The 14,914-nt window shown below is 37.2% G+C and overlaps 1 protein-coding gene across 1 annotated transcript in view; it reads right to left on the bottom strand.

Annotated features, from left to right (window-relative positions):
* Positions 1 to 13,891, bottom strand: part of LOC150082916 (uncharacterized) — a 159,200-nt gene extending 145,309 nt beyond the window's left edge. Inside the window, exon 1 of the mRNA XM_090376910.1 lies at positions 13,519 to 13,891. The gene's annotated coding sequence lies outside the window, so the exon portion shown is untranslated. The remainder of the gene's footprint in view (positions 1 to 13,518) is intronic.
* Between the last annotated feature and the right edge of the window lie 1,023 nt (positions 13,892 to 14,914).

Below are 14,914 nucleotides of genomic sequence, written 5' to 3'. Positions count from 1 at the left end.
AGATATCTACCCCCAGGAGCTCACATCTGGTGAGTATCGGCTTAGCACACCCAGGGTCCTGAGCTGGATATCACCATTCTTCTCTTTCTTGGTGATTCCTTTCTACTTCTGACTCTCTCTCTAAGGGTTACTCGGGAATTTTTTTTTTTTTTTGGCTTGTGCAGCATAAGCCTCAGGCTTCCTTGCACCATATGGCTAATAATAATAAAATAAATATTTATTAATAGTAAGGCAAAGTAAAGTAATATTTGACAGGTGGTCTCAAAATGAGCATTTGCAACCTTTATACAACAGTTTTCGTAAAAAAGACAATTATGGCTAAAATGTTATCAGAAGCCCTCAATTTGCTTCAGTTTATCATTTTAATTGGAAAACAAACTGAGTTCACCAGGTGCAAACTAATAGATAGTAGCACACCGTTGAGGCATTGATAAGATTAATTTCTCAAGATAATCAACTGATGATTCGTGGTTCCAAACACGAATTACAGCTTCCTGAAGTTCGTGAAGGGTCTTTGGTTTCTTTCTGGCAATTGCAGATTCCACACGATGCCAATAGTTCTCTATAGGATTTAGGTCCAAGCTGTTTCCTGGCCAGCTAAGAGTTGTAATGGACCGTTCTTCCAACCATTTTTTCACCTGTAACAAATGTAAACACATTACTGTTGAACCTCTAATGTAGAAATGAAGCTAAAGTAACTACAGAAGTGCCTACTTACGCTTCTCGCCCGATGACAAGGAGCAGAGTCGTCCTGAAAGATGTAGTTACTTGGCAGGTTCAAATGATCTCTAATGGTTTGCAGCAATTTGCCTTCCAATATTTTATAAACTTCCAACCTTTTATAAACTGCAGGTGACCTACTCCGCGATACGAAATGCAACCCCAAATCATTTGGCTGGTAAGGAATTTCACTGTAGACACCATACAGTCTGGATGGCATTCTTCACCACGTCTACGGCCAATCGTTTGTCTCCCATCGGAGCCATGCAGGTTGAATTTCTTCTCATCCGAGAAAATAACTGACTTCCACTGCTCGGGGGTACATTTTACATGCTCCTTACACCAAATTAATCGGGCCCTTTTCATTTTTTGTGTGAGGAGGGGCTTCTTCTTAGGACGACGGGCTACAAGTCCATTTTTGATGAGTTTTCTGACTGTTAATGCACTTGCTACCACTCCTGTACGTTCTTCCCATTCTCGTTTCAGCTCAAGACGAAGACGCTTTACGGTTTTTAAGGCATAAGTGCTTCAAAACGTGGTCCTATTTTGGCGTAGAGACTCGTTTGCGTCCGGTTCCTTTTTTCCTATCAGCAGAAACAGTACTCGGGTTTGGAAAGAAATCTACTCACTGTCGACTGATTACACGACACTATAAGCAGTACGTGAGGAAGAACATCCTTCCTCACGTAAAGCAACAATAGCACTTTCTTAGTGGCGTCAACTGCATGTAACTCTTGCAGGTGTGCTTAGCTGAAAGTAACAGCTGATGCAATCTGTAAGAAATATTGCCATATACTTACGTTATTCGGACGACAATTACAATTTTAAGGGGAGATGCACTTTCTTTGAACACACACATACATACATGCGACGAGTTGCCTTGATATTGCACTACTTTCAGACAGATGGCGTCGCCAAAAGGTTAATCGGCCATTTTCTTAAAAGATGAGACTGCTATAACAGCTTTGCTTGAAGACTGTTCAGTTTCTCATCAGGTGGTCGCTAGTGGCAAAGCAGACAAAACTTTATTTAAAAAAAAAAAACTTATAAACAAGTTGTTAGATGTGAGCTGCCATGCAGCATACAAAATCAAAGCTGTAATATAACCAAAGCTATCTGTTGAAAATAACACAATACCAGGGTAAATCGTTACAAAGGAAAGTTTGTTCTGTTGTGAGAATTAAGACCATTGTATCATCCATGCAGTTTAAACCCTGCTGGCCGTAAAAACAGATGAAAGGACAAGATAGTAGTTCGTTATGCATTTTTACATATGCAAATATTTCAGTTGCTTGTGCTTAATATTCATTGAAATGTGCTCCTCAAACTTCTCAACCATACCTCTCTAGAAACCGGAAACTTAAAATCCAGCAACTCTTACACCCTGAGGGTGCCGGATTTTAAAGGCTAACTGTACTGTACTATCAACTGGTATGAGCAGCAACCTCCTGTGCCGTTAAATAATTTGAAATTGTGTCATAATTGGAATTAAGTTCATAAAAGGGATACTGATCACAGATGTAGACAAGTTTATTACTTAATTTACACAATTCTTCAGGAAGTAACTGAAACTCCTCCAACTCTGAAAATGTAATGAATTATTCAAGATTTACAGAATTATTCCACTCAAATTGTATTTTCGTGTTAGTGAATGAGGTGCGCGCGTGTTTTGTCCCAATACTTCTGATAAATTTATTTCGTTGATCTTATAAGAAAAAATAATTAATATTTAAAAATGCACGATAACTTGATTTGAATAGACCAAGCGCTGTCACTGGAATGGCCAGCTCTGAGATGGGATCTTATTATAAATGGTGCATACATGCAATTTTAAAATACATGTACGTCATTTCAAGGGAAAAGATTTCACAGTAGTGAAATTGCGCATAAAAACTGAATTAAACTAGCTCAAAGATCAAACTAAACACACGTACTGATTATAGTATATTGGGAGGAAAAAATAAATGTAATACAGTATTTTACCGACTTACCAGTGGAGTAGAATATCCCGAAATTTTGGTAATTCAAAGATCTCCTACTGATGTCTGACCAGCCTATTCCATAAACAATTTCGCAAAATTTAACGTTCCGAAAGTTGCAGAAAAAAGGTCATGCATCACATGCTTAAATTGTGCACGGAAGAAAAATTTGTTCCCTCAAAATACTTGCAAAATTTTAACCGACAAACTCTGGATGAAGAAATGATATCGTTCAAAAATAAATATTTTATATGTATACAATTTGTGAACACCTGGGGGGGGGGGAGAGAGAAGGTTGAGCCATTAAATAAAATCAAATGTATGGAACGGATGCTCTTAGAAGAATAGCAGTTTGCGAGAATATCGCTTATAAAAATATTTATGTGGAATTTCAAATTGACAAACTTTAGCCAGTTTTCTTTACTTAAATTATTTTTGAATAGTTGAAATAGGAATGATGAAGCGTAAGAAATCTTGTCATGGTTGGTGCTCATTTACTGATGTTTGTTTCAATAGGATAATGTTCCATGATATACACCGCTGGTGTTATTAGTACTTCTGGAGAACGTTTCATGGACATAAAAGTACAAAAGTTGGAATGAACGGCGCAGACGTCCAATTTAAATCTTATGGGATGAATTAGAAGTCATGAGGATCAGACCAACATCTCCCACATCGGTAAGTTATTTGGTTTTTAGGAGCATTAGCAACTAAGGCCATATTGCTCCGGGGATATGCGGTGGTCATTCCCTGACCTTTCCGCATCCTCTGTATTTGGTGGTCACGGGCTCGAACTCCGGTATAATCAAGAAGCGTGTGCTACGCCAGTGTTTCTCAATCTTTTTACTCTCGTGGCACATTTTCCAAAGAAGAAAAATTTCGCGGCACACCTACGTAGTCATAGAAGAAGAAATTTCTAAATTTCGCGGCACACTTGGAAAATTTTGCGGCACACTAATGTGACGCGGTACACCCTTTGAGAAACACTGTGCTACGCAATGCTGCTCGTGCCCACGAAGGCGCCCATCGGTAAGTCAACTGGTCACTGTTCTGTGGGAGGAATGGAGGATTATACGTATCTTTTGTTGTCTATCGTTTGTTAGTGGAAAACCTACCCAGGAAGGAGTGTGTCATAGTAGCCAAAGGGGAACCGACACGCTCTTAAATGAGTGGTAGCAACATCAATGTGAAACCGAGGTGTATCTCCGTATACTTTTTGGAGGGACGTATATAACGCACGATAAAGACAATATGGATTACAGCACTATGACCATGGTACTGTAGTCAATTCGCCAACACCCACAGAACAGCGTGTCCTTCGCTTTCTCATTCCAATTTTTTAAAAATTATTACTACTTTTTAATACCTTGTACCTTTATTCAACCGTTAAACTACTTCGCTTATACGGTTAGTGCAGCTTGTAAAGATATATACACAGTTAACCATGTATACAAGCAGAAGTTTGATTTGGGAATAGGAATTAGATATACAATGAGAAAATTATGCTGGAATAAGGTTATATGAATATTAGCATTGCCCCATCAAAATTATACAACGAAGAGGTAAAATTTCCACTTAAATATATTATTTTATTGGTAAGAAAGAACAAACTGACAAATTGGCTCAGACACTCTCAATAACTAAATAAAACTGGGTACGTTTCTAATATCTATATTGAAGTCAGTCTTTGGAAAACTCACTTGATCATAAAAGAAACCTAATTATATCATTGTTAGAATAAATCCACCTGGTGTCGATGGAAGATGGTAGGCTGAATAAATTTTGAGGAACTGGACAAATTATTTGAAGGGGATGGGCAAACGAAGATGGCAAGTTTATTTTTTAAATGGCTGGTGCTGTATAAGCTTGCTCCTTGCATCACTTTACCATTACTAATACACGTTAATAACGCTGTCTCTCTATTCTTGAAATTATTCTTTTGCCAACAGGTTTTCAGGTTGAACACACATCTGTTTCATAATCAGGAGGTTCGTGTTTCCTCATATCCTTGTATTTTGATTAGTGCCTTTCTAGCCTAGAGGTGTCGCAAACCGACCTCGTGCATTAGTCCGTCATTGAAATCGCTAAGCAGAGTTCAGTGATGTTAATAATAAACAGCGAAAATTGCACTTTTAGCTGAAAAAAAAATAGCCGTTCCTTTCATTAAAGAGACCGAGAACAAAATTCGGGGAGATGTTCGTTCCGTAGAAATAAAGTTGTACGTTAAGTAGATGTGATTCTATACTAAGAAAAATATTTTCCGACTTTCCGGAACGTACTCCAGCTCCTCCCATTACTTTAAGGTATTTCCTGATGAGGGTTCCCCATAACTAATCCTTCACATCAATTATACAGTATTTGGAACATGGAACAGAATTGTTACCGAGTTGCTCGGGAATTTGCATAGAATATTTTCATATATATGGTATAGTGACGCGTAAAGAAAAGATGAAATTAAAAATTATATTAAGATTGAAAATACAGTTTTATTATACCTTTCGGGATAGGGGATAATCCTCCATACCCTTGTTTAAAAATCGGAAAACTTAATTTCAAGAAAGGTTCACATCAATGGTTTTAAGCAAAGTAAACACTGTTGTGTTTTAAAATCCGCTACAAATAATATACAAGGTGCTTCATTTAAAAGGTGCTGTGGTCTACTAGTTTATTTTCAGGTTTAGGCTATTTGTCATCTTGATCATTTAGCTGAAATTTTTCAATTTGATTGTATGTAGTATTTTACAAATTTAGTAGATTTTACTATTTTTAAATTCAAATCTTGCCTAATCAATGGGTCCCCCCCCCCACCTCTCTGAATTAGAAAGCTGATTCAGTCTAAAAACATAATCGGTAAACTTCTGAAATGAGAGTAAACCAATTTTATTTGAATGAAAACAAGTTGCCATCTACAGTTGGCTGTTTCACATAGCTAAACGTACGTACTAAAGAGTGAATAGCGCAATACACCCGTTTTTTGCTTTCAATTACGAGGGGCGTTTGAAAAGTTCGTAGTCTGATTATGAAGGGTTCATTTGAAGAGTCTGGTATCATGGTACTTTTCAACATATTTAGAACACACTTTTTCCACCAATGCTGCAATGTATTGATTCCAGCTGCGAAAAAAGTAATCTTTTCGGCCACGAGGAATGCATTCATTGCAACAATGACGCCATTGTACGTGGGAAAATGGATGACAGTCAGGTATTTTTTCAAATTAGGAAAAAAGGTGAAAGCCCGGTGGTGCTAGATCTGATGAATATGAGGGCTGCTCCAAGATTTCAAAAGCTGCACTAATGCATTGCACCACCATTATCAATGACAGACATGTAAGCAGGCGCTTTATCTTAACGAAAAAAAAAAAAAAAAAAACACTACTTTGTTGAGTTTTGCTCGGCGTTTATCTTTTATGTTTTCAAGCAAACGCCTCACAAGATCTGCGTAAAACGCCCCTGTGGCTGTATGGCTTTTCTGAAGGTAACCATTAGCAACACTCCAGCATCCCAAACATCCGATGCCATCACCTTGCCAGCAGAAGGAATCGATTTGACTTTCTTTGGAGGAGGAGAATAGCTATTTCCACTGTTTGGATTGCTCCTTTGTCTCGGGCTAAAAGTGATAGACCCACGTCTCATCCATGTTTACAAACCTTGCAAGGAAATTTGCTGAATCTGCTCGAAAACGATGCAAATGTTCACAGAGCTTGATAACTCTCGTGCGTTTTTGATATATTATCAAAAACTTTGGACCCATCGTGCTAATACCTTTTTCATAGCGAAAACCTCTGTTATTATAGTACACTGGTATTATAGTACACACGGTCAGATAAGATACCCACAACGCTGGCAATTGTACCGAACTGTCACTCGTCGAACACTCACCACCAGATCATGCACTCTGTCAACAACTTCTGAAATATGAAAAAGGCTGTTTAAGCATGAGCAGTGCATCTCCATTTCTACTACCTAGGTAGTATTACATGCATCGTTTTATTATTACCTAGGTAGTAGAAATGATGGAGATGCATTACCCATGCTTAAACAGTCTTTTTCATACTCTGACATTTCGTCAAGAAATATATTTAAACTTCTGAAGTGATGGGCATAGCAAGTCTTCAACAGGGTGTGTCATCTTCCAGTCTCATCCTCCCTCCCTCCCTCTCTCGTTTAAATTCTGCTTTCCACTTGTCAACCACGGAATAGAAAGTGAATCCTCCCACAATATTTTAATCATATCCTCAGGGGCTCACATCTGGTGAGTATGGGCTTGGCACACCCAGGGTCCTGAGCTGGATATCATCATTCTTCTCTTTCTTGGTGATTTCCTTTTACTTCTCTCTCTCTCTCTCTCTCTCTCGGTAACTCAGAATTTTTTTTTTTTTTTTTTTTTTTTTTTTTACTGGTATGCAGCAAAAGCCTCAGGCTTCCTTGCACCATATGGCTAATTTTATATTATATTAACTGCCTTTGGAGTTAGTCCCTTTATTTCCAAATGTTGGATGACTGTACGTGACTGATTTTTGTCCAGCTTTCCTCATTCGAGCAAGTTAGTTGACTTCAGGGGATATTCATTTGTTGTTGAGGCGGATCCCAGCGTTTCCCCCATCAGCCGCCGTTGTACATCTTGTGTAGAAGCTTACGCCCAAACCGGCCATTTTACGTAGTGTGTTGGACGTGTAAGTGTAGTGATATGGTGTGTTATGTTTTCGGCCGGTACCTGGCTCTTAGCTGTTTGTTTGTTTCAGAATTTATTAGGCGCACCGGCAACTATGGCCATAGTGCGCCACGGCTCTTAGCAGATGGGAAGTAGCAACACCTGGTAACCACGTCCCACCCCCGCCACGTGGAGGCGGTCAGGATCTATCACCTGCTGGAATTACCCAGGGCAAAAGACCCGAGAGAACCCAAATTAAGATGAAATGAAAAGGCTATAATAGAAGTTTGGGAGCTGGAGAGGTAGGAAAGAATAGAAGACCGGAGGATCAAACAGAGGAACCCTCCGATAGTTAGAAGGTAGAAGAAATGAAGCAAGACTAAAGGAAATAGAGGTGGAGAAGTGGACCGACTTCTCATGCTATGGGAAATAATCCCATGGAGGATCCCATCCTAGAAGGTATGATCAGCAAGATTTCTTGAAATATAATTATGTCTAATCTCTTGTAGACATTGCTCCAAGCACTTAATTTTTTTTACCCCAATCACGCTATAAACAGGTTCCACGTCTTCAGAAGAACACCAATAATTTACACACACTAGATACAGGAACAAATTCAATGTCCAGCAGGGTATATTTCATTACAATGAGTATCCAATCATCAAATTCTGATAAAATTATCCCAAATTAGCAAGTCTAAGCTCCTCTCTTCTTTTAAAAGCACGTGAGGCAAAGGTGTTCAAGTGCTATAAATGTTAGTTGACTTCAGGAGTTATAATTAAAAAAAAAAAAAAACCCGTTTTGAAACTGCATGAAACTTTGTGGGTTAAATTTAAGTACAAAAGCGATACATTGTACCGCTTCTCTTTCATACTCAAGCTATTTAACTATTTAAATGCCGCTCGTAAACCAAGACGGAAATAACTTTCCCATTGAGGGGAAAAATGAAAAATTAAATAGCAAAATTTAAATTTAGAAATAGTAAAATCCAAACGGTAATAATTAACTTAGTCAAATTTTAATATCGAATTAAAAATTTCAGCCTAGATTTGATAAAAAATGTTCCAGGCGACAAATAGGCTAAACCTTTTTTTTTTTTTTTTTTGAAGTACTCTGTAAATGAAAATATATTTTTGTATGCAGTCCCCACAATAGTTCAGTTTATATTTAAAAAATTAAGCTCGAAGCATTAACACCAGTTAAACTTACGGGGGAAAAAAAAGTTTAAGAAATGTTACAATGGTCACTATCGACTATCTAGTACAGTTGTAATTGATGGTAGCATCCAAATATCAAAACTGGCGTATAATGTTCGCATATTTTAGATAAACTTCAAATAAAATATGTAGTTATTTTATTTCGCCAATCAGCCAGCATTCACGTTGTTAATATTTTCTAATTCGAACACATTTCTAATTCCATTCAATAAATACAAAAATCACTGCAGAGAAAAAAAAGGAAAAAACAAAAAGGAATCCTTGCACCACTGACAAAGTTGCGAAAAGTCCTTGAATCATACGGTATTTTCTATTTTAATCCACAGAATAAGCAGGTATCGAGCGAGTGACAAATCTAATCAGCCAAGAATAAAGTACTGTATGCTAAAAGATCCGAATCGAAAGAAAGGCAAGCGCATACATAAGGTATGCGCTAGCTACCGAATTTCTTTTATTTTCAACAGAAAATTTTAATTCATGTGATTTAGGAGGGTACATACAGTATTTCTCAAAAGCAACAATGTACATTTAGACACCAGGAAGAAAAAGATTAGTAAAGGTATGGAACAAATTGTTCTTATGAGATAAGAGGATTGATCGAGTAACTTGGAACCTCCCCTTCCTTTATATATGTACATATAAATATTCTCTTGTACAATGACATGTTCCATCTTCCTCGTAGGCAGGCACTGATGCTGGCAGTATAGAAGTATTGGGGCTGATCACGTAGCCACTTCAGAACTTAAGGTTGAGTTCTTCATCCGTTTGGAATTTCGACCCCAGGTACTTTTTCATCGGCCACAAGTGGATGGCTAATGATTTCTCAAGCCAGGATTGCCAAAGTTACAGCAAGTACTTTCATGCGAATTTACTTGTGTACATTACTTTTTCAACGTGTTAGGTAATATTGCGAATTAACTGGCGAACGTAGTGGCAGGAAATATAGTTTGATTACCAGAGGTGTAATCACAAGCTCTAGTTCTCCCACTAGATTCTTGAACGAAACCCCAGCGCTCTTTAAATTTTATACTATACCCAAGAATTGGATTCTTCAGACCCCACCCACTCCCCTCCTCGCAGTGGCGGTATCACAGTTTCGCCGTTCGATACTGCGGATTACTCCAAGAGACACTAGCCACGACCTTTGACAGCTAATAGCTTAGTTTTGAAATTTTGGAAGTTTAGGTTTTGGTTCCACCCATGCTGGGTTCTTTTGACTCAAGTGTGGAGTGGTTTTCATCATATCAGTAATTGCTGAAGGATGAGTCTCATTCCTGATTCAAACCGATACAAATATTTTGCGCACACAACAACACTGCACCCTTTAATAGAAGGTTATTTGGACACCCACTGTACACTTATTCAAAAGCAAATAGTTATTTTGTCAACACTAGTGCACAGTTCAGGTGCAATATCACGCACTTTAACGTCATAACATGGCCATTTAACAAGGTCAACCGACAACTGCCACCAAGTTCCCCATTGGTGGCAGTTGCCGGCCACTTCACTGCTTCCAAATAACTTGTTGCAATTTGTGTACCATTGGTACACGAGTCTCTTCACCATACTGCGCACTAACCTAAAACAGTGAAATTCATACATGTAAAAATTAAACCTACTGCGCAGATACGCGCGATCAAGATAAGTAAGCAATGTTACCTCTTCAAAAGAAATAAAGGTTCGGGTAAACTCCCCCCCCCCTTAAAAATCAATTACTCTCGCCCATTAATTCAATCAATTTAATGACTATCGACGATGTTTGAAATAAATTTTGTAGTTTATTTACTAGTTACGCCAAGAGCCGATTAAAATGTTTAGTACGAAAGCAAATAACGCGTCACTACATTATGTCTGTAACTGCGTATGTTCTGTCGACTTTGCTGTTTGCTGAACAAAAAAAGACTTAAGTTTCCGGGAGAAAAAACCTTGCATTCTTCGCATGAGACTAACTCAGCCACATTGCGAAAAATGGCAAAAATTCTTCGCATTGGCAGATGATACAAGAAAGGAAGGCCGATGATTATATCCACTGTGCTACCGCAAGGGCATTAGGCCCAGAGATCATCTTGGATTGTTTCTGCGAACAATTAGGCATTCGGATAACGGTTTTTTTTTTTTTTTTTTTAAACTGACTTGCATATTATGTTATTAATTTGATACATTATCTTCCTTGATGTCATTTAAAGCTGCGGTGTACACAACTCGATTTTGTTTAGAGAAGTTGAAGTTGAGATGACTCCGGACTTGAATAACCGGTGCATTTATATCGAGCCTACTACAATTAAGTTTATACAACGTGTGAAATTAATATTTTATTATATTTCCATATCTCTTTATTATCTTTAAGAGCTGTTTGGCAAAGTTCAGTATATTTAGCTGTCAAATGGTATATTTAACTGTCAAATGGTAATTCGGGGAGGGGTAGTAGTAGTGGCATGTGATACAAGAAACTATGCAGCGTCAGCCAAAAAAAAAAAAAAAAAAAACCACACCATTCCCTCCAAATGCCTGTCCAGTTCCTCCTTAAATTCTAGAAGGTAATTAGACCTCGAATTAAAAATTATTCCAAAAGCATATTCTTGCATGTATTCTTCTGCATTAGTTCTAAACAGAAGAATATCCATATGCTATTATTCTTCCCAAGCCTAGATTCCCTTTGTTTTCGCATGTAACCTCATGACATCAGGATCAGACCTTGATTTTAAGCGAGCAAGATCAAGGAGGTGAAAGAAGAACCGCTTTAAAGAGCTGTAATTGTATCAACGATAGCTGAGTAGAAGGATGAATTCTGTAGGTGCCTCTAGGAGAGCGATTCTTTGTTTCTCTCAATGCATCTCCTGTGCTCCAAGCCAACGTAGGCTTACGCACTCCCACTTGAAAACTGTTCTTTCAAACTGATCATCTTCGTATCTCCAGAAATTGCCGACATAGCTAGTTAAGAAAAATAAGACATGACTGTACAGTATTTGACTTCTGGGGACTATGATTGCGCGCTCAAAGTTTTAAAAATAGATACCTCAAACTTTTAGTTGAAATAAAAAAATAAAATTGTATTACCTGGATGCTAAATAAATACAGGTAATATAATTTTTTTCTTTTCAGTAATCTGATCTCAACCTTCGGAAAACTATCTTGAAAATTTTCATATTTTTAGGACTTCAAAAACACGTCCCATTTAAAATTTCTGTAAATCATTCGCCGTTCGTGGATTTCATTTGTTAAACCAACCAACTCTAATCTTAAAATAACTTAATTTAATTTCATGACAGCGCAAATTATATTAGCACTGGCAGGCATATGATACAAGAAACAAGCTTATACAGCATCAGCAAAAAAAAAAAGAACACATTTCATACAACCATTGTTGTTTTTATTTCAACTAAAAGTTTGAGGCATCTATTTTTAAAACTTTGAGCGCACAATCATAGTCCCCAGAAGTCAAATACAGTCATGTCTTATTTTTCTTAACTAGCTATGTCGGCAATTTCTGGAGATACGAAGATGATCAGTTTGAAAGAACAGTCATGAGTTTTCTCTAAAAGTTGGTCCAATTCTTCCTTGAATTTATTTAAGTTAACTTCCACAACGACAGATGGAAATTTGTTCCAGCAATCAACTACCCACTGGCTAAAGGGAAATTTCCAAACGTTTATTATACAGCTGTCCTTCCTCAGTTTGAATTTATGCCCACTCAGATTCGTAATCTGAGCAAGAGGAAGAATCCCATCAGCACTGAGCTTGCTCAACCCATTCGAGACCTTATACACCCCAATCAGATCGCCTCGCAGGTGCTTGGTCTCCAGACGCTGCAATTTGCAGAATTTAAGCCTTTCTTTGTAATAGTACCACTTCGTTCCCCTCACCAATCTTGTTGCCCTTCTCTGCACTCGTTCTAGCAACTCTACATCTACTCTATTTTTGGTAAACCCGCAAAGAACCTTTTATGGAGTCAAATTTTAAGTAAATTCCAAACGGGTTGGACGCCAATTTTCGATAGAAAGTCAAAACAATTTATTGTAGATCTTAAGTTTTTTTTTTTTTTTTTAAAGAACATGAGATATTGTAACTTAAGCCAGCAACCAAAACCACAGATCAGTAAATTAACTGGCTGAATGGGTTTCAGTCAGTACCTGCACTGTACCTATTTACAATAACTGAGCAAAAGAAATTCTGATCTAATGGACTTTCAATCTCGTTGCTCCATCGATTCAAATGTCGCAATCGAAAAACCTTAGCAACCAGTTGTGTAGTTCTGAATAAATGAGCAACAGTCTATTCGACGGTTAACAGAACAACGTTAGCGCATGCGCAGACATAAGGGCTCGTGTTTGCTGTTTTCATATGATAGATTTTTGGTTATCCACTACTCAGAAGGGAGGGTGAGTACATATGTTGTTCGGAAAAAAAAAAAAAAAAAGTGAAAACTTGAATGCCTATCACAATTAACAGTAAGTTCTCGTAGACCTGATAAACATTAGTAATATAATAAAATATTATTCACACCCTGCCTACTTCAACTTTCATTTACCTTACTATTGCATTAAGCTGAATTTAATTACTTCCTTTTAAAATTCAGTAAAATATTATTATTATTTTTTATTACAATTATATTATTCTTTTGTTTATTGGAAAGACATTGGCGCGTATACATGGATTTAGAAATAAATAAGGAAAAATGCAATAATAGCGGTCGAGAAGGGAAAGTAACTTATTAGTTTATGATAAAATCCACTAACATACCCAGTAATTTCTGATCATAACAGATAACTGCAACCTAAATATCCTCTGTTGTAGACGTCAATTACTAAAAGCGTGGCAAACTAGGTATCCAAATACCTCGCGAATATCCGCTTACTTACAGCTGCTAAAACATTTTAGTATAATGCAAAGTTCTCTTCGTCTTAATACATACCTTAGTGATAAATAATTTATCCAATAAAAAGCTAACTTACTTTTAGTAAATCCAGAACCACACTTTTTACGATGTTTTGTCATCTGCTTTTGCAGCTTTGTCACCTACCAGCGACGGCATTTCTTTCCCCCGCATTCGTCGCCGTACAGGTCTATACCCAAGCACGCATATTGATTTTAGCTAGAGGTTACTATATTGGATGCGCTTAGCGGAAGCAAACATACATCCCATTACATGGATAAAACTTACTACTCCCTTACACCACGTAGTAATGACGTAGTAATATTCATACTCTCGTGATCAGTTTGGCAAATTCTACGAATGACCCGAACTGAATGACAATTGGCAGCTACAGATTACGACTCCTGCGAGTTACGCCTTTTATGACTTTTCAGCAGTAAAAATGGTGCATTTTCAACATAATATTTGTTCACTCCATTAGCCTATTAAATTAATTGCGACAAAGACAGGCGAAGTGGGTGACTAATAATTAATATTAGAGCTTAGCTGTTGGAGTGTTAATCCATATACTGTACAAAGCACGAGGTTCTGTGCAATCAAGCACACAGCTTCCTCTACAACAGTTATACAGGCGTACAAGATCGGTAATGGACCACGTGATCTGTTTCCTTTGGCCGTGAAAGTTTTCTTTCTTTTTTTTTTTATTTTTTCCCTTCGAGAGGGTTAATATTGGGGTGGGATCTTTATACTTCCCTACCCAATCTGTTACATATAAGTTAAAAACTGAAGAAAAGTATAACTTTTTTTTTTAATAACTGAAGCAAATTTACTTTATAAATATCTGTAATGAATATACATTATCATGTTATTAAAATATAACTTACTGGCCTTAAAAAAAACTGGAAGAGTAAACCCTTTTGGCTCAACAACAGGGCTGAACCTTTTACCTTATGCAACTCAGATAACCACTGATTGATGCACTCCCTCCCCTCTCTTCATTTCTCGAAGCTCTTTAATATCGAAAAACCTATGTTCAAAATTTTATGAACGGTGATGCCCAAGATGATTTTCTATAGACGAGGTAACTTGATTCTAAAAGTGTTTTATATCTCTAAGCTAAACAAGGGCGTATCCAGCCTGGTTTTTTTTTTTTTTTGAATGGGATGAAAAAAAAAAGCATAACATCAAGAGCATGCTTTCAGATAGGTAATTATTATTCCAACTCTGACCCCCCCCCCTCAGTTCCGCCCTTGTTTTAAATATTTATATTCATTAGAATAAACTTTTCTCTTAAACGCTTACGCTAATCATGAAGGGCAGTTTGATTAATGATTTTTTTTCAGTGCTGCCATCTTGTGTGCCAAAATGAAATATTTATTTTACAGATAAGATTTTTTTTTTTTTTTTTACTATCAAATTCTTAATGAGAAGTATCGGGGTCTAGGTTCTTTTCCAGATTTCTTACTTTACTGTAA

This window comes from Mastigoproctus giganteus, chromosome 7, assembly GCF_048544385.1.
Source record: "Mastigoproctus giganteus isolate SK-2022 chromosome 7, ASM4854438v1, whole genome shotgun sequence".
Classification (NCBI taxonomy): domain Eukaryota; kingdom Metazoa; phylum Arthropoda; class Arachnida; order Uropygi; family Thelyphonidae; genus Mastigoproctus; species Mastigoproctus giganteus.
The sequence above is the reverse complement of the archived record's forward strand: the minus strand, read 5'-3'. Positions and strand labels throughout refer to the sequence as shown.